The sequence below is a fragment of the Lithobates pipiens genome, unplaced genomic scaffold, assembly GCF_037356315.1.
Source record: "Lithobates pipiens isolate NorthernLeopardFrog02 unplaced genomic scaffold, aLitPip1_a1.2 Scaffold_30, whole genome shotgun sequence".
Lineage (NCBI taxonomy): Eukaryota > Metazoa > Chordata > Amphibia > Anura > Ranidae > Lithobates > Lithobates pipiens.
The window spans coordinates 10,889,656-10,911,216 of NW_027507791.1; the positions used below are offsets into that span (position 1 = coordinate 10,889,656).

Below are 21,561 nucleotides of genomic sequence, written 5' to 3' on the forward strand. Positions count from 1 at the left end.
TGACACCAATGATGGAGCACTATTCCTTGCACCGACACCAACGATGGGGCACTATTCCTTGCACTGATACCAAGGATGGGGCACTATTCCTTTCCCTGACACCAATGATGGGGCACTATTCCTTACACTGACACCAATGATGGGGCAGTATTCCTTGCACTGACACCAAGATGGGGCACTATTCCTTGCACTGACACCAATGATGGAGCACTATTCCTTGCACTGACACCAATGATGGAGCACTATTCCTTGCCCTGACACCAATGATGGGCCACTATTCCTTACCCTGACACCAATGATGGGGCACTATTCCTTCCACTGACACCAATGATGGGGCAGTATTCCTCCCACTGACACCAATGATGGGGCACTATTCCTCCCACTAATACCAATGATGGAGCACTATTCCTCCCACTGGCACCAATGATGGGGTGCTATTCCTCCCACTGAAACCAATGATGGAGCATAATTCCTCCCACTGACACAAATGATATAGCACTATTCCTCTCACTGACACCAATGATGGGGCACTATTCTTTCCACTGACACTAATGATGGGGCACTATTCCTCCCACTGACACCAATGATGGAGCACTATTCCTCCCACTGACACCAACGATGGGGCACTATTCCTCCTTTTGACATCAACGATGGTGCACTATTTCTCCCACTGATTCCAATGATGGGGCATTTTGTACTCCCACTGGCCACGGTCCGGCCCCCACAAAGTCTGAAGGACAGTAAACTGGCCTTTTGTTTTGAAAGTTTGGAGACCTCTGATTTAGATGGAACATCCAGCAAGGAAAAATTCTACTTTATTTCTTTATTTTTTTATGAGAAGGCTGGGAAGTTGTGCTTTCCATAATTTACACTGTCAGTGCTATGAAGGCGGATCCATCTCATCAGTTGTAGTAGATCTAAACTCTGTCTGAAGCCATAGGGACTCTTTTGTTCTTCCTTTCTTCACTCACCCCTGTACTTCCTGCCCAGTGAACATGGCGTTCCTGGAGGCAGCCATGTACCAGTAGGCTAGGCTTTCTTGGCTTATGGGAATTGGGACTGCTAAAGGTGACACTACACTATGCCTGAGCAATGGAAAAGAGGTGACTATTACAGTACACTGTCGTTGATCCAGTTGGTTTCTTTTTGTGATACACAAGATACAGTGGGGGAGATTTAATAAAACTGGAGCACTCAGTCTGGTGCAGCTGTACATGGTAGTCAATCAGCTTCTAACTTCAGCTTGTTCAATTAAGCTTGGTAATAAAACCTGGAAGCTGATTGGTTTCTATGCACAGTTGCACCAGTTTTGCATGCTCCAGCTTTAGTAAATGACCCCCAATGCCCAGTACATAGTCAATCCAGACACTAAAAAAAAAGTCCCACACACATGGTATCTCCATACTTGGGAGTAGCCAAATGTGTTTTGGGGTGTAATTCTAACTATGCCCATACTGCTGGTGAGAAATATCCTATTAAAGTAGAGCTATTAAACAGTAGAAATAGAGATTAATCTCCCTAAACAGGGACACATACAGCAATAAAAACTGACACAGGGTCTAATCCCTCTCCACTCCAAAACTAAAAAAAAAAAAAAGTTTTGACTTTAGTTATACTTTAAATTGCCAAATTTGTGTAAAAAAATGTAGTTATTTTTCCAAAAGTATGTGGCAATAAAGTTAAGTCTTCAAAAGACTCACCATACCTCTTAAAAAATAACTTAGGGTATTTACTCTTCAAAATGGGGGTTTCTATTGTTCTGGTGCTCCAGGGCCTCCAAAATGTGATAGGTAGTCAGGAAATTAAATGCGTAATTTATGCCCCTAAGCCTGAAGGTCCCCCTTGGATTTTGGGCCTCTCTGCGTTACTATGCTGTGAAAAAGCCTTATGTGTGATATACCTATACTCGGGAGGAGTAGCAGAATGTATTTTGGGGTGTAATTATAAGTAATGCCCATGCTGTGTGAAAAATATCTTATTAAATTGACAACATTGTTTAAAAAATAGATTTTCATTCTGCATTTTACAAAAACTTATGAAAAAAAAAATGAAGTCTTCAAAAGACTCACCATGCCTCCTAAAAAATACCTTGGGGCATTTACTCTTCAAAATGGGGTCATTTTGTGGTGTTTCTACTGTCCTGGTGCTCAAGGGCCTCCAAAAATGCGATAGGTAGTCAGGAAATTAAATGCGTATTTATGCCCCTAGAAAACCTGAAGGTACTCCTAGGATTTTGGGCCTCTCTGCGTGGCCTGGCTGTGAAAAACCTCACATGTGCTATGCCCTCGCTCGGGAGGAGTAGCAGACTGTGTTTTGGGGTGTAATTCTAAGTAATGCCCATCCTGTGTGAGAAAGATATCTAACCACTTACGGACTGGTCCGCTTTAAGATACAAGTGGTCTTCATGGCGGATTCGCCGCAAATATACTTTTATCGGCAGCAGGAAAGTTTCCCATCCCCCTCCCGCCGCTTTCCGGATCTGTCGGTAGCAGTGGAGACGATTCAATGTTTTCCCCTGATAGGCAGGACGTTGAGTGAAGGATTGATGGCTCCCCACTTGACTCTATGCTGTTGGATGATGGGAATGATGTCAAACGTCACTTCTGCCCTCCAGCCTTAAAGGGACAAATTTTATTTTTTATGGCTTTTAAGTGTAAATGTGAGATCTGAGTGAGGTCTTTTTGACCCCAGATCTCACATTAAAGAGGTCCTGTCATACTTTTTTTCTATTACAAGGGATGTTTACATTCCTTGTAATAGTAATAAAAGTGATCCATTTTTTTTTTTTAAAGGGACAGTGTAAAAATAAAAAAATAAGAAAAAAAAAGTGTTTTTTCCCAAAAAAATTACGTTTGTAAGATTGTTGCACAAATACGGTGTGACAAAATATCGCAACAACCGCCATTTTATTCTCTAGGGTGTCTGAAAGAAAATATATAATGTATAAAAAATAGGTTTGGTCCTTAAGTGGTGCTGGGGTTCACATTGGTGTGAACCCAGACATCGCATGTGATTTGTACCGCATTGCTTTGTAGATCACATGCAATATCACATTGCAATCACACCAAAATGGCGCAGGACCCTTTTTTTGGTCCACACTGGAATGCGATCCAATTTCTGTACCATTTGACAGTTCACACTGCTACCTTCGAACTGATCTGGGGGTGTCATTAACTTTTTATTGACACTCGCAGCAGTTCGCAGAGGGCAGTGTGAACTGCCTGCGAGTGACATGCAAAGCGGGAAACCTGCACAGGAATCATGCTGGTTTCTGCATATGTGTGAACCCAGCCTGAATTTATATTTTTGTGTAAAAAATAACATTTTCTTTGCACATTTTACAAAAACTTGTGGTAAAAAAAAAAAATGAAGTCTTTTAAAGACTCACCACACTCAGTCCTGCTCAGGTATGTACTGGCCATTGGGACTACCGGGAGTTTCCCGGTGGGCTGATGGCTCAGTGGGCTGGTCAGGTGCAGTCCTGGAGCCACTCCTCTCTGACAGCGAGTGATCCTGATTTCACTCCTGTCACCAAGGAGAAGCTGCCGACACCAGCTGGAGAGGATTTCTGCTCCCTCCAGCCTGCAGGGGGAGATAGACAGCTGGCAGACTTTCTTTCCTCTCTCCCCTAATCACTTGTCACTTACCACATGACTGGAGAGAGGAACTATATGCTACCTTCAGAACTGTAAGTACATGTGGGAGGGGAAAGAGAGGGAGGACAATCTGTAAGGGAGCTGCTGATGGGGACACACTGATGTAAGGGAGCTGCTGATGGGGACACACTGATGTAAGGGAGCTGCTGATGGGGACACACTGATGTAAGGGAGCTGCTGATGGGGAAACACTGATGAAAGGGGGTGCTGGTGGGGACACACTGAAGTAAAGGGGGTGCTGATGGGGACACTCCGATGTAAGGGGGCTACTGATGTGGACACTCTGATGTAAGGGGGCTACTGATGTGGACACTCTGATGTAAGGGGGCTACTGATGTGGACACTCTGATGTAAGGGGGCTACTGATGTGGACACTCTGATGTAAGGGGGCTACTGATGTGGACACTCTGATGTCAGGGGGCTACTGATGTGGACACTCTGATGTAAGGGGGCTACTGATGTGGACACTCTGATGTAAGGGGGCTACTGATGTGGACACTCTGATGTAAGGGGGCTACTGATGTGGACACTCTGATGTAAGGGGGCTACTGATGTGGACACTCTGATGTAAGGGGGCTACTGATGTGGACACTCTGATGTAAGGGGGCTACTGATGTGGACACTCTGATGTAAGGGGGTGCTGATGGGGACTCTGATGTGAGGGGGTGCTGATGGGGACACTCTGATGTGAGGGGGTGCTGATGGGGACACTCTGATGTGAGGGGGTGCTGATGGGGACACTCTGATGTAAGGGGACTGCTGATGGGGACACTCTGATGTAAGGGGGTACTGATGGGAACACTCTGATGTAAGGGGGTACTGATGGGGACACTCTGATGTAAGGGGGTACTGATGGGGACACTCTGATGTAAGGGGGTACTGATGGGGACACTCTGATGTAAGGGGGTACTGATGGGGACACTCTGATGTAAGGGGGTACTGATGGGGACACTCTGATGTAAGGGGGTACTGATGGGGACACTCTGATGTAAGGGGGTACTGATGGGGACACTCTGATGTAAGGGGGTACTGATGGGGACACTCTGATGTAAGGGGGTACTGATGGGGACACTCTGATGTAAGGGGGTACTGATGGGGACACTCTGATGTAAGGGGGTACTGATGGGGACACTCTGATGTAAGGGGGTACTGATGGGGACACTCTGATGAAGGGGGTGCTGATGGGGACACTCTGATGAAGGGGGTGCTCATGGAGACACTCTGATGAAGGGGGTGCTCATGGAGACACTCTGATGAAGGGGGTGCTCATGGAGACACTCTAAAGAAGGGGGTGCTCATGGAGACACTCCGATGAAGGGGGTGCTCATGGAGACACTCTGATGAAGGGGGTGCTCATGGAGACACTCTAAAGAAGGGGGTGCTCATGGAGACACTCTAAAGAAGGGGGTGCTCATGGAGACACTCCGATGAAGGGGGTGCTCATGGAGACACTCTGATGAAGGGGGTGCTCATGGAGACACTCTGATGAAGGGGGTGCTCATGGAGACACTCTGATGTAAGGACAGAGCCGGGCCTTCATCAAGCTGTTGCCACATGGTTGGAAGAGCACAATTGTCTAAAATGTATTTGTATGGTATATAACGAACCATATTCTTCACTGGAGACACCCCAACTCAATTTTTTGGAGCATTTTTGGACTAAAGATGGGGACACTCTGATGTAAGGGGACTGCTGATGGGGACACTCTGATGTAAGGGGACTGCTGATGGGGACACTCTGATGTAAGGGGACTGCTGATGGGGACACTCTGATGTAAGGGCACTGCTAATGGGGACACACTGATGTAAGGGGACTGCTGATGGGGACACACTGATGTAAGGGGACTTCTGATGGGGACACACTGATGTAAGGGGACTGCTGATGGGGACATTCTGATGTAAGGGGACTGCTAATGGGGACACTCTGATGTAAGGGGACTGCAAATGGGGACACTCTGCTGTAAGGGGACTGCTAATGGGGACACTCTGATGTAAGGGGACTGCTAATGGGGACACTCTGATGTAAGGGGACTGCTAATGGGGACACTCTGATGTAAGGACAGAGACGGGCCTACATCAAGCTGTTGCCACACTGTTGGAAGAGCACAATTGTCTAAAATGTATTTGTATGGTATATAACGAACCATACTCTTCACTGGAGAAACCCCAACTGCATTTTTTGGAGCATCCACATGTTTGTAGCTATACCGTGTAGTCCCTCTGCATTCATTTGTCATTCTGGAGCAGTGCTCATAGTAAAACAGAATTCAAATTAGTTAGAACAATAGCAGCCTTCCTGCTACTACCGGAGCATACTTGAATTATTGAATAAAAAAAAAAATACAAATAAAACCACAAGCACAAAAAATACTCTATAATGCTTCCTTTCAGTCCCAGGAATCTGTTAAATGGCCTCTATATCTTAATTTACATCACTGGCTACAGTTCAGGCTCTGCTGCTGGGGACACACTGATGTAAGGGGCCTGCTGATGGGGACACACTGATGTAAGGGGCCTGCTGATGGGGACACACTGATGTAAGGGGGCTGCAGATGGGGACACACTGATGTAAAGGGAGTGCTGATGGGGACACACTGATGTAAAGGGGGTTGCTTATGGGGACACTGATGTAAGGGGATGCTGATGGGAACACTCTGATGTAAGTTGGTGCTGATGGGGACATTCTGATGTAAGGGGGTGCTGATGAGGACACTTTGATGTAAGGGGACTGCTGATGGGGACACTCTGATGTAAGGGGACTGCTGATGGGGACACTGATGTAAGGGGACTGCTGATGGGGACACTCTGATGTAAGGACAGAGACGGCCTTCATCAAGCTGTTGCTACACGGTTGGAAGAGCGCAATTGTCTAAAATGTGTTTGAATGGTATAGAATGAACCATACTCTTCATTGGAGACACCCCAACTCAGTTTTTGGAGCATCCACATGTTTGTAGCTATACTGTGTAGTCCCTCTGCATTTATTTGCCATTCTGGAGCTGTTCTCACAGTAAAACAGAATCCAAATTAGTTAAAACAATAGCAGCCTTCCTGCTACTACCTGAGCATACTTGAATTATTAAATAAAAAAATAAATAAAAATAGAAACCACAAGCACAAAAATGCTCTATAATGCTTCCTTTCAGCCCTGGGAATCCATTAAATGGCCTCTATATCTTCATTTACATCACTGGCGACAGTTCAGGCTCTGCTGACTAAGAGCGAGAAAAAAAAAATCCCTTGCTGATGCAAATGCTTTACTGTCCTTATCTGGGAAAATGTTACTTATCTGCAGGTAGAGGATAAAATAAACATGTCCCCTTCATCTTACTCCTCCAAGGGAATGATATCCGAAGAGCTTCCTTTATGTGGAGTAATACAGTTCCAAAAATAAATCCACAACCAAAAAGGTACACCATGGCAGTACAGCTGTATAAACTACATGAGGCTCATTTACAAAACACACCCGCATGCAGACAGACTGCGTTCTGATCCATGCATTGGACCCACACAGATGTGCACTACGGGATGTACATGGAGATCTGTGCAGCCAGCCACCTGCCATTGGCTTCAATAGGCTGTCTGCACAGTATACCTGTGCATCCAACGCAGGTGAAGAAGGCCCCTTCGCATGGGCGTACAGATTTCTACCTTTAAAGTGGAAGTTCATGCAAAAACTAAAATCCCAGCATCTATAGCCAACAACATTCTAACACTAACCTCTCTAGCCCTGAAAAAAAAAAAAACAATATACATACCCTTTCTACAGACGATCCGACCCGATCTCCAGCGGCGGAAGCTCTGCTGAATACACGTCCGACAACAGCTGTGAAATGAATGGGACATGACATCACCCATAGAGTTACTATGGGGCTTCTGTTGATGGGCGTGTCCTCTGCACCCGCCCACACAGTGAAGCCACGGCTGACAGCTCAGCATGGGATCAGAGCTTCCGCCACTGGAGATCAGGTCGGATCAGCTGTAGATAAGTTATGTATACTGATTTTTTTTCTTTTCAGGGCTAGATAGGTTAGTGTTAGAATGTTGGTGGCTATAGATTGAGATTTTAGTTTTTGTATAGACTTCCACTTTAACCACTTCAGCCCGGCTCATAGTCCCGCCTCCCTGCTGTTTCTGGAGCGAGCGCTGCCGAAAAAGACCGAGCCGACTGTACTGTGTACTCGGCTTGGCTTGCAGTCCCGCCCATACTGGGCGGGACTGCGAGCCGAGCCAAGCCGAATACACAGTAGAGTCGACGCGGCCTTTTTCGGCAGCGCTCGCTCCAGAAACAGCAGGAAGGCGAGACTATTAGCGGAGCCGAGCAGACGGCTCGGTCTTTTTCGGCGGCGCTCGGTCTTTTTCGGTGGCGCTCGCTCGGTCTGTCTCGGCGGCGGGATATTTAAACATGGGCAAGGCTGCAAACGGCGCTGGGCAAGCTGGAAATGACACTGGCAAGCTGCATATGATACTCTGCAAGGCTGCAAACAGTGCTGGGCAAGCTGCAAATGACACTGATCATTTTGCAATGATGGACAAGGCTGCAGGTGCACACTGATAAGGCTGCATTGACAGGCATTTAAATGTAAGTTTTTTTTTCCTTAAACTTCCCTCCTAAAACTTTTTTCCTTAAAATGCCCTCCTAAACTTGGGGTGCGTGTTATATGCCGGTGCGTGTTATACCCCGATAAATAAGGTATGTCCTTTTTTTTCCACAAATAGAGCTTTCTTTTGGTAGTATTTGATCACCTCTGCTGTTTTTATTTTTTGTGCTATAAACAAAGAGCAACAATTTTGAAAAAAAAAATATATATATTTTTTTACTTTTTGCTACAATACATATCCAAAAAACACATTTATTCATCAGTTTAGGCCAATATATATTCTTCTACATATATTTGATAAAAAAATTAAATAAAAATGACACTGGCAGGGAAGGGGTTAAACACTAGATGGCGATCAAGGGCTTAAGTGTGTCAAAGGGAGTGATTCCAACTGTGGGGGGATGGGCTCACTACAACATGACAGAGATCACTGCTCCCAATTACAGGGAGCAGTAAATATGTCATGTCACAAGGCAGAACAGGGAAATGCCTTGTTTACAAAGGCATCTCCTCGTTCTGCCGCTCCGTGACACGATCGCGGGACACCTGCGGACATCGAGTCTGCAGGACCCGCGGGCACGGTCACGTAGCACGCGGCGGGCGCGCGCCCTACTAGCCTGCAAATTAAAGGGGACATACCTGTATACCCATTTGCCCACTGCTGCTATTGTGCCGACATATATCTGCGTGCGGCGGTCGGCAAGTGCTTAAGTGACTCTTACAGGTCTAGCCTCATCCCCAGCCTGTGACTGCGCAGTGAAAGAAGAATCAGCAGACTAATTAGCTAATCTCTGGCATTCTTCTCTCTCCTCCTTTCAACATGTTCCTTATTGCCTTATGAGCAATGCAGCACAACTGACTGGTTTCTTGTACTGCTTCTCTCTCTCCCAGCCTAAGCGCTGCTGTAATGGGACTGCAAGAGGTGCTTACACTGCTTGTCATAAAAGCTAAAATCCAGGCTAAACAAATATTAAGAGCTCATTCAACAGGCTCAAATAGCACCGCATCTCACCAATGTTTTGCATGCACTATTTTTGGAAAGGCACTGGAAGCGGATCGCATGTAAGCAAATACACTGCTTATGCAACCTATGTTCGGGGTGTTGTTAACATTGCACTGACACCCACTTCAGATCGCAAGAGCGGTGTGTTTTGAATGCGGTGCAGGAAACACGCATAGAGATTGTGGTTTTCCCACACCGTGTTCTAGTGTGAACCGGGTTTAAAGGAGTTCTGTCGACACAGCACACATTTTTATTTTATAATAGCATTATAATAACAATACAAGCAATAACTATATTTGACAGTCCAATATAAATATACTTGAAAATTTTTCTTTCATGTTGTGAGTGCTGCCAGTATTAATTTCGTAGACTAAAATATTTTGGTCAGCTAAATTGATGCTATTTTAGTTGATTAAAACATGACTAAAACTAAGACAATTTCATTTTAATCATATTTTAGTCAAGTGAATTGAAAATTGGCATCAACATTAACACTGAACTACCATATAAGAATAAGTAGGGTGCGTCTACAAAGCTGCTGAAAGAAAGAAAAATATGAAAAAAGGCTTTTCTTATTTATTTTCTTCTTAATATTCAATGTTGGTAATATATTCAGGTAATATGTGCAATGGCATTACAACCAATAGAGTTTACAGATTATTTTTTTTTTTTTATAGTTTAAAGTTGTTTAAAGGGGCTACTGATGTGGACACTCTGATGTAAGGGGGCTACTGATGTGGACACTCTGATGTAAGGGGGCTACTGATGTGGACACTCTGATGTAAGGGGGCTACTGATGTGGACACTCTGATGTAAGGGGGCTACTGATGTGGACACTCTGATGTAAGGGGGCTACTGATGTGGACACTCTGATGTAAGGGGGCTACTGATGTGGACACTCTGATGTAAGGGGGCTACTGATGTGGACACTCTGATGTAAGGGGGCTACTGATGTGGACACTCTGATGTAAGGGGGCTACTGATGTGGACACTCTGATGTAAGGGGGCTACTGATGTGGACACTCTGATGTAAGGGGGCTACTGATGTGGACACTCTGATGTAAGGGGGCTACTGATGTGGACACTCTGATGTAAGGGGGTGCTGATGGGGACTCTGATGTAAGGGGGTGCTGATGGGGACACTCTGATGTGAGGGGGTGCTGATGGGGACACTCTGATGTGAGGGGGTGCTGATGGGGACACTCTGATGTAAGGGGACTGCTGATGGGGACACTCTGATGTAAGGGGGTACTGATGGGAACACTCTGATGTAAGGGGGTACTGATGGGGACACTCTGATGTAAGGGGGTACTGATGGGGACACTCTGATGTAAGGGGGTACTGATGGGGACACTCTGATGAAGGGGGTGCTCATGGAGACACTCTGATGAAGGGGGTGCTCATGGAGACACTCTAAAGAAGGGGGTGCTCATGGAGACACTCCGATGAAGGGGGTGCTCATGGAGACACTCTGATGAAGGGGGTGCTCATGGAGACACTCTGATGAAGGGGGTGCTCATGGAGACACTCTAAAGAAGGGGGTGCTCATGGAGACACTCCGATGAAGGGGGTGCTCATGGAGACACTCCGATGAAGGGGGTGCTCATGGAGACACTCTGATGAAGGGGGTGCTCATGGAGACACTCTGATGTAAGGACAGAGCCGGGCCTTCATCAAGCTGTTGCCACATGGTTGGAAGAGCACAATTGTCTAAAATGTATTTGTATGGTATATAACGAACCATATTCTTCACTGGAGACACCCCAACTCAATTTTTTGGAGCATTTTTGGACTAAAGATGGGGACACTCTGATGTAAGGGGACTGCTGATGGGGACACTCTGATGTAAGGGGACTGCTGATGGGGACACTCTGATGTAAGGGGACTGCTGATGGGGACACTCTGATGTAAGGGCACTGCTAATGGGGACACACTGATGTAAGGGGACTGCTGATGGGGACACACTGATGTAAGGGGACTTCTGATGGGGACACACTGATGTAAGGGGACTGCTGATGGGGACATTCTGATGTAAGGGGACTGCTAATGGGGACACTCTGATGTAAGGGGACTGCAAATGGGGACACTCTGATGTAAGGGGACTGCTAATGGGGACACTCTGATGTAAGGGGACTGCTAATGGGGACACTCTGATGTAAGGGGACTGCTAATGGGGACACTCTGATGTAAGGACAGAGACGGGCCTACATCAAGCTGTTGCCACACTGTTGGAAGAGCACAATTGTCTAAAATGTATTTGTATGGTATATAACGAACCATACTCTTCACTGGAGAAACCCCAACTGCATTTTTTGGAGCATCCACATGTTTGTAGCTATACCGTGTAGTCCCTCTGCATTCATTTGTCATTCTGGAGCAGTGCTCATAGTAAAACAGAATTCAAATTAGTTAGAACAATAGCAGCCTTCCTGCTACTACCGGAGCATACTTGAATTATTGAATAAAAAAAAAAATACAAATAAAACCACAAGCACAAAAAATACTCTATAATGCTTCCTTTCAGTCCCAGGAATCTGTTAAATGGCCTCTATATCTTAATTTACATCACTGGCTACAGTTCAGGCTCTGCTGCTGGGGACACACTGATGTAAGGGGCCTGCTGATGGGGACACACTGATGTAAGGGGCCTGCTGATGGGGACACACTGATGTAAGGGGGCTGCAGATGGGGACACACTGATGTAAAGGGAGTGCTGATGGGGACACACTGATGTAAAGGGGGTTGCTTATGGGGACACTGATGTAAGGGGATGCTGATGGGAACACTCTGATGTAAGTTGGTGCTGATGGGGACATTCTGATGTAAGGGGGTGCTGATGAGGACACTTTGATGTAAGGGGACTGCTGATGGGGACACTCTGATGTAAGGGGACTGCTGATGGGGACACTGATGTAAGGGGACTGCTGATGGGGACACTCTGATGTAAGGACAGAGACGGCCTTCATCAAGCTGTTGCTACACGGTTGGAAGAGCACAATTGTCTAAAATGTGTTTGAATGGTATAGAATGAACCATACTCTTCATTGGAGACACCCCAACTCAGTTTTTGGAGCATCCACATGTTTGTAGCTATACTGTGTAGTCCCTCTGCATTTATTTGCCATTCTGGAGCTGTTCTCACAGTAAAACAGAATCCAAATTAGTTAAAACAATAGCAGCCTTCCTGCTACTACCTGAGCATACTTGAATTATTAAATAAAAAAATAAATAAAAATAGAAACCACAAGCACAAAAATGCTCTATAATGCTTCCTTTCAGCCCTGGGAATCCATTAAATGGCCTCTATATCTTCATTTACATCACTGGCGACAGTTCAGGCTCTGCTGACTAAGAGCGAGAAAAAAAAAATCCCTTGCTGATGCAAATGCTTTACTGTCCTTATCTGGGAAAATGTTACTTATCTGCAGGTAGAGGATAAAATAAACATGTCCCCTTCATCTTACTCCTCCAAGGGAATGATATCCGAAGAGCTTCCTTTATGTGGAGTAATACAGTTCCAAAAATAAATCCACAACCAAAAAGGTACACCATGGCAGTACAGCTGTATAAACTACATGAGGCTCATTTACAAAACACACCCGCATGCAGACAGACTGCGTTCTGATCCATGCATTGGACCCACACAGATGTGCACTACGGGATGTACATGGAGATCTGTGCAGCCAGCCACCTGCCATTGGCTTCAATAGGCTGTCTGCACAGTATACCTGTGCATCCAACGCAGGTGAAGAAGGCCCCTTCGCATGGGCGTACAGATTTCTACCTTTAAAGTGGAAGTTCATGCAAAAACTAAAATCCCAGCATCTATAGCCAACAACATTCTAACACTAACCTCTCTAGCCCTGAAAAAAAAAAAAACAATATACATACCCTTTCTACAGACGATCCGACCCGATCTCCAGCGGCGGAAGCTCTGCTGAATACACGTCCGACAACAGCTGTGAAATGAATGGGACATGACATCACCCATAGAGTTACTATGGGGCTTCTGTTGATGGGCGTGTCCTCTGCACCCGCCCACACAGTGAAGCCACGGCTGACAGCTCAGCATGGGATCAGAGCTTCCGCCACTGGAGATCAGGTCGGATCAGCTGTAGATAAGTTATGTATACTGATTTTTTTTCTTTTCAGGGCTAGATAGGTTAGTGTTAGAATGTTGGTGGCTATAGATTGAGATTTTAGTTTTTGTATAGACTTCCACTTTAACCACTTCAGCCCGGCTCATAGTCCCGCCTCCCTGCTGTTTCTGGAGCGAGCGCTGCCGAAAAAGACCGAGCCGACTGTACTGTGTACTCGGCTTGGCTTGCAGTCCCGCCCATACTGGGCGGGACTGCGAGCCGAGCCAAGCCGAATACACAGTAGAGTCGACGCGGCCTTTTTCGGCAGCGCTCGCTCCAGAAACAGCAGGAAGGCGAGACTATTAGCGGAGCCGAGCAGACGGCTCGGTCTTTTTCGGCGGCGCTCGGTCTTTTTCGGTGGCGCTCGCTCGGTCTGTCTCGGCGGCGGGATATTTAAACATGGGCAAGGCTGCAAACGGCGCTGGGCAAGCTGGAAATGACACTGGCAAGCTGCATATGACACTCTGCAAGGCTGCAAACAGTGCTGGGCAAGCTGCAAATGACACTGATCATTTTGCAATGATGGACAAGGCTGCAGGTGCACACTGATAAGGCTGCATTGACAGGCATTTAAATGTAAGTTTTTTTTTCCTTAAACTTCCCTCCTAAAACTTTTTTCCTTAAAATGCCCTCCTAAACTTGGGGTGCGTGTTATATGCCGGTGCGTGTTATACCCCGATAAATAAGGTATGTCCTTTTTTTTCCACAAATAGAGCTTTCTTTTGGTAGTATTTGATCACCTCTGCTGTTTTTATTTTTTGTGCTATAAACAAAGAGCAACAATTTTGAAAAAAAAAATATATATATTTTTTTACTTTTTGCTACAATACATATCCAAAAAACACATTTATTCATCAGTTTAGGCCAATATATATTCTTCTACATATATTTGATAAAAAAATTAAATAAAAATGACACTGGCAGGGAAGGGGTTAAACACTAGGGGGCGATCAAGGGCTTAAGTGTGTCCTAGGGAGTGATTCCAACTGTGGGGGGATGGGCTCACTACAACATGACAGAGATCACTGCTCCCAATTACAGGGAGCAGTAAATATGTCATGTCACAAGGCAGAACAGGGAAATGCCTTGTTTACAAAGGCATCTCCTCGTTCTGCCGCTCCGTGACACGATCGCGGGACACCTGCGGACATCGAGTCTGCAGGACCCGCGGGCACGGTCACGTAGCACGCGGCGGGCGCGCGCCCTACTAGCCTGCAAATTAAAGGGGACATACCTGTATACCCATTTGCCCACTGCTGCTATTGTGCCGACATATATCTGCGTGCGGCGGTCGGCAAGTGCTTAAGTGACTCTTACAGGTCTAGCCTCATCCCCAGCCTGTGACTGCGCAGTGAAAGAAGAATCAGCAGACTAATTAGCTAATCTCTGGCATTCTTCTCTCTCCTCCTTTCAACATGTTCCTTATTGCCTTATGAGCAATGCAGCACAACTGACTGGTTTCTTGTACTGCTTCTCTCTCTCCCAGCCTAAGCGCTGCTGTAATGGGACTGCAAGAGGTGCTTACACTGCTTGTCATAAAAGCTAAAATCCAGGCTAAACAAATATTAAGAGCTCATTCAACAGGCTCAAATAGCACCGCATCTCACCAATGTTTTGCATGCACTATTTTTGGAAAGGCACTGGAAGCGGATCGCATGTAAGCAAATACACTGCTTATGCAACCTATGTTCGGGGTGTTGTTAACATTGCACTGACACCCACTTCAGATCGCAAGAGCGGTGTGTTTTGAATGCGGTGCAGGAAACACGCATAGAGATTGTGGTTTTCCCACACCGTGTTCTAGTGTGAACCGGGTTTAAAGGAGTTCTGTCGACACAGCACACATTTTTATTTTATAATAGCATTATAATAACAATACAAGCAATAACTATATTTGACAGTCCAATATAAATATACTTGAAAATTTTTCTTTCATGTTGTGAGTGCTGCCAGTATTAATTTCGTAGACTAAAATATTTTGGTCAGCTAAATTGATGCTATTTTAGTTGATTAAAACATGACTAAAACTAAGACAATTTCATTTTAATCATATTTTAGTCAAGTGAATTGAAAATTGGCATCAACATTAACACTGAACTACCATATAAGAATAAGTAGGGTGCGTCTACAAAGCTGCTGAAAGAAAGAAAAATATGAAAAAAGGCTTTTCTTATTTATTTTCTTCTTAATATTCAATGTTGGTAATATATTCAGGTAATATGTGCAATGGCATTACAACCAATAGAGTTTACAGATTATTTTTTTTTTTTTATAGTTTAAAGTTGTTTAAAGGGGCTACTGATGTGGACACTCTGATGTAAGGGGGCTACTGATGTGGACACTCTGATGTAAGGGGGCTACTGATGTGGACACTCTGATGTAAGGGGGCTACTGATGTGGACACTCTGATGTAAGGGGGCTACTGATGTGGACACTCTGATGTAAGGGGGCTACTGATGTGGACACTCTGATGTAAGGGGGCTACTGATGTGGACACTCTGATGTAAGGGGGCTACTGATGTGGACACTCTGATGTAAGGGGGCTACTGATGTGGACACTCTGATGTAAGGGGGCTACTGATGTGGACACTCTGATGTAAGGGGGCTACTGATGTGGACACTCTGATGTAAGGGGGCTACTGATGTGGACACTCTGATGTAAGGGGGCTACTGATGTGGACACTCTGATGTAAGGGGGTGCTGATGGGGACTCTGATGTAAGGGGGTGCTGATGGGGACACTCTGATGTGAGGGGGTGCTGATGGGGACACTCTGATGTGAGGGGGTGCTGATGGGGACACTCTGATGTAAGGGGACTGCTGATGGGGACACTCTGATGTAAGGGGGTACTGATGGGAACACTCTGATGTAAGGGGGTACTGATGGGGACACTCTGATGTAAGGGGGTACTGATGGGGACACTCTGATGTAAGGGGGTACTGATGGGGACACTCTGATGTAAGGGGGTACTGATGGGGACACTCTGATGTAAGGGGGTACTGATGGGGACACTCTGATGTAAGGGGGTACTGATGGGGACACTCTGATGTAAGGGGGTACTGATGGGGACACTCTGATGTAAGGGGGTACTGATGGGGACACTCTGATGTAAGGGGGTACTGATGGGGACACTCTGATGTAAGGGGGTACTGATGGGGACACTCTGATGTAAGGGGGTGCTGATGGGGACACTCTGATGAAGGGGGTGCTGATGGGGACACTCTGATGAAGGGGGTGCTCATGGAGACACTCTGATGAAGGGGGTGCTCATGGAGACACTCTGATGAAGGGGGTGCTCATGGAGACACTCTAAAGAAGGGGGTGCTCATGGAGACACTCCGATGAAGGGGGTGCTCATGGAGACACTCTGATGAAGGGGGTGCTCATGGAGACACTCTGATGAAGGGGGTGCTCATGGAGACACTCTAAAGAAGGGGGTGCTCATGGAGACACTCCGATGAAGGGGGTGCTCATGGAGACACTCTGATGAAGGGGGTGCTCATGGAGACACTCTGATGAAGGGGGTGCTCATGGAGACACTCTAAAGAAGGGGGTGCTCATGGAGACACTCCGATGAAGGGGGTGCTCATGGAGACACTCCGATGAAGGGGGTGCTCATGGAGACACTCTGATGAAGGGGGTGCTCATGGAGACACTCTGATGTAAGGACAGAGCCGGGCCTTCATCAAGCTGTTGCCACATGGTTGGAAGAGCACAATTGTCTAAAATGTATTTGTATGGTATATAACGAACCATATTCTTCACTGGAGACACCCCAACTCAATTTTTTGGAGCATTTTTGGACTAAAGATGGGGACACTCTGATGTAAGGGGACTGCTGATGGGGACACTCTGATGTAAGGGGACTGCTGATGGGGACACTCTGATGTAAGGGGACTGCTGATGGGGACACTCTGATGTAAGGGCACTGCTAATGGGGACACACTGATGTAAGGGGACTGCTGATGGGGACACACTGATGTAAGGGGACTTCTGATGGGGACACACTGATGTAAGGGGACTGCTGATGGGGACATTCTGATGTAAGGGGACTGCTAATGGGGACACTCTGATGTAAGGGGACTGCAAATGGGGACACTCTGATGTAAGGGGACTGCTAATGGGGACACTCTGATGTAAGGGGACTGCTAATGGGGACACTCTGATGTAAGGGGACTGCTAATGGGGACACTCTGATGTAAGGACAGAGACGGGCCTACATCAAGCTGTTGCCACACTGTTGGAAGAGCACAATTGTCTAAAATGTATTTGTATGGTATATAACGAACCATACTCTTCACTGGAGAAACCCCAACTGCATTTTTTGGAGCATCCACATGTTTGTAGCTATACCGTGTAGTCCCTCTGCATTCATTTGTCATTCTGGAGCAGTGCTCATAGTAAAACAGAATTCAAATTAGTTAGAACAATAGCAGCCTTCCTGCTACTACCGGAGCATACTTGAATTATTGAATAAAAAAAAAAATACAAATAAAACCACAAGCACAAAAAATACTCTATAATGCTTCCTTTCAGTCCCAGGAATCTGTTAAATGGCCTCTATATCTTAATTTACATCACTGGCTACAGTTCAGGCTCTGCTGCTGGGGACACACTGATGTAAGGGGCCTGCTGATGGGGACACACTGATGTAAGGGGCCTGCTGATGGGGACACACTGATGTAAGGGGGCTGCAGATGGGGACACACTGATGTAAAGGGAGTGCTGATGGGGACACACTGATGTAAAGGGGGTTGCTTATGGGGACACTGATGTAAGGGGATGCTGATGGGAACACTCTGATGTAAGTTGGTGCTGATGGGGACATTCTGATGTAAGGGGGTGCTGATGAGGACACTTTGATGTAAGGGGACTGCTGATGGGGACACTCTGATGTAAGGGGACTGCTGATGGGGACACTGATGTAAGGGGACTGCTGATGGGGACACTCTGATGTAAGGACAGAGACGGCCTTCATCAAGCTGTTGCTACACGGTTGGAAGAGCACAATTGTCTAAAATGTGTTTGAATGGTATAGAATGAACCATACTCTTCATTGGAGACACCCCAACTCAGTTTTTGGAGCATCCACATGTTTGTAGCTATACTGTGTAGTCCCTCTGCATTTATTTGCCATTCTGGAGCTGTTCTCACAGTAAAACAGAATCCAAATTAGTTAAAACAATAGCAGCCTTCCTGCTACTACCTGAGCATACTTGAATTATTAAATAAAAAAATAAATAAAAATAGAAACCACAAGCACAAAAATGCTCTATAATGCTTCCTTTCAGCCCTGGGAATCCATTAAATGGCCTCTATATCTTCATTTACATCACTGGCGACAGTTCAGGCTCTGCTGACTAAGAGCGAGAAAAAAAAAATCCCTTGCTGATGCAAATGCTTTACTGTCCTTATCTGGGAAAATGTTACTTATCTGCAGGTAGAGGATAAAATAAACATGTCCCCTTCATCTTACTCCTCCAAGGGAATGATATCCGAAGAGCTTCCTTTATGTGGAGTAATACAGTTCCAAAAATAAATCCACAACCAAAAAGGTACACCATGGCAGTACAGCTGTATAAACTACATGAGGCTCATTTACAAAACACACCCGCATGCAGACAGACTGCGTTCTGATCCATGCATTGGACCCACACAGATGTGCACTACGGGATGTACATGGAGATCTGTGCAGCCAGCCACCTGCCATTGGCTTCAATAGGCTGTCTGCACAGTATACCTGTGCATCCAACGCAGGTGAAGAAGGCCCCTTCGCATGGGCGTACAGATTTCTACCTTTAAAGTGGAAGTTCATGCAAAAACTAAAATCCCAGCATCTATAGCCAACAACATTCTAACACTAACCTCTCTAGCCCTGAAAAAAAAAAAAACAATATACATACCCTTTCTACAGACGATCCGACCCGATCTCCAGCGACGGAAGCTCTGCTGAATACACGTCCGACAACAGCTGTGAAATGAATGGGACATGACATCACCCATAGAGTTACTATGGGGCTTCTGTTGATGGGCGTGTCCTCTGCACCCGCCCACACAGTGAAGCCACGGCTGACAGCTCAGCATGGGATCAGAGCTTCCGCCACTGGAGATCAGGTCGGATCAGCTGTAGATAAGTTATGTATACTGATTTTTTTTCTTTTCAGGGCTAGATAGGTTAGTGTTAGAATGTTGGTGGCTATAGATTGAGATTTTAGTTTTTGTATAGACTTCCACTTTAACCACTTCAGCCCGGCTCATAGTCCCGCCTCCCTGCTGTTTCTGGAGCGAGCGCTGCCGAAAAAGACCGAGCCGACTGTACTGTGTACTCGGCTTGGCTTGCAGTCCCGCCCATACTGGGCGGGACTGTGAGCCGAGCCAAGCCGAATACACAGTAGAGTCGACGCGGCCTTTTTCGGCAGCGCTCGCTCCAGAAACAGCAGGAAGGCGAGACTATTAGCGGAGCCGAGCAGACGGCTCGGTCTTTTTCGGCGGCGCTCGGTCTTTTTCGGTGGCGCTCGCTCGGTCTGTCTCGGCGGCGGGATATTTAAACATGGGCAAGGCTGCAAACGGCGCTGGGCAAGCTGGAAATGACACTGGCAAGCTGCATATGACACTCTGCAAGGCTGCAAACAGTGCTGGGCAAGCTGCAAATGACACTGATCATTTTGCAATGATGGACAAGGCTGCAGGTGCACACTGATAAGGCTGCATTGACAGGCATTTAAATGTAAGTTTTTTTTTCCTTAAACTTCCCTCCTAAAACTTTTTTCCTTAAAATGCCCTCCTAAACTTGGGGTGCGTGTTATATGCCGGTGCGTGTTATACCCCGATAAATAAGGTATGTCCTTTTTTTTCCACAAATAGAGCTTTCTTTTGGTAGTATTTGATCACCTCTGCTGTTTTTATTTTTTGTGCTATAAACAAAGAGCAACAATTTTGAAAAAAAAAATATATATATTTTTTTACTTTTTGCTACAATACATATCCAAAAAACACATTTATTCATCAGTTTAGGCCAATATATATTCTTCTACATATATTTGATAAAAAAATTAAATAAAAATGACACTGGCAGGGAAGGGGTTAAACACTAGGGGGCGATCAAGGGCTTAAGTGTGTCCTAGGGAGTGATTCCAACTGTGGGGGGATGGGCTCACTACAACATGACAGAGATCACTGCTCCCAATTACAGGGAGCAGTAAATATGTCATGTCACAAGGCAGAACAGGGAAATGCCTTGTTTACAAAGGCATCTCCTCGTTCTGCCGCTCCGTGACACGATCGCGGGACACCTGCGGACATCGAGTCTGCAGGACCCGCGGGCACGGTCACGTAGCACGCGGCGGGCGCGCGCCCTACTAGCCTGCAAATTAAAGGGGACATACCTGTATACCCATTTGCCCACTGCTGCTATTGTGCCGACATATATCTGCGTGCGGCGGTCGGCAAGTGCTTAAGTGACTCTTACAGGTCTAGCCTCATCCCCAGCCTGTGACTGCGCAGTGAAAGAAGAATCAGCAGACTAATTAGCTAATCTCTGGCATTCTTCTCTCTCCTCCTTTCAACATGTTCCTTATTGCCTTATGAGCAATGCAGCACAACTGACTGGTTTCTTGTACTGCTTCTCTCTCTCCCAGCCTAAGCGCTGCTGTAATGGGACTGCAAGAGGTGCTTACACTGCTTGTCATAAAAGCTAAAATCCAGGCTAAACAAATATTAAGAGCTCATTCAACAGGCTCAAATAGCACCGCATCTCACCAATGTTTTGCATGCACTATTTTTGGAAAGGCACTGGAAGCGGATCGCATGTAAGCAAATACACTGCTTATGCAACCTATGTTCGGGGTGTTGTTAACATTGCACTGACACCCACTTCAGATCGCAAGAGCGGTGTGTTTTGAATGCGGTGCAGGAAACACGCATAGAGATTGTGGTTTTCCCACACCGTGTTCTAGTGTGAACCGGGTTTAAAGGAGTTCTGTCGACACAGCACACATTTTTATTTTATAATAGCATTATAATAACAATACAAGCAATAACTATATTTGACAGTCCAATATAAATATACTTGAAAATTTTTCTTTCATGTTGTGAGTGCTGCCAGTATTAATTTCGTAGACTAAAATATTTTGGTCAGCTAAATTGATGCTATTTTAGTTGATT

The 21,561-nt window shown here is 45.9% G+C and overlaps 1 protein-coding gene across 4 annotated transcripts in view; it reads right to left on the bottom strand.

The window, feature by feature from the left end:
- MOK (MOK protein kinase) overlaps positions 1–21,561 on the bottom strand; it is an 87,162-nt gene that overhangs the window by 16,114 nt on the left and 49,487 nt on the right. The gene's annotated exons all lie outside the window — the stretch shown is intronic.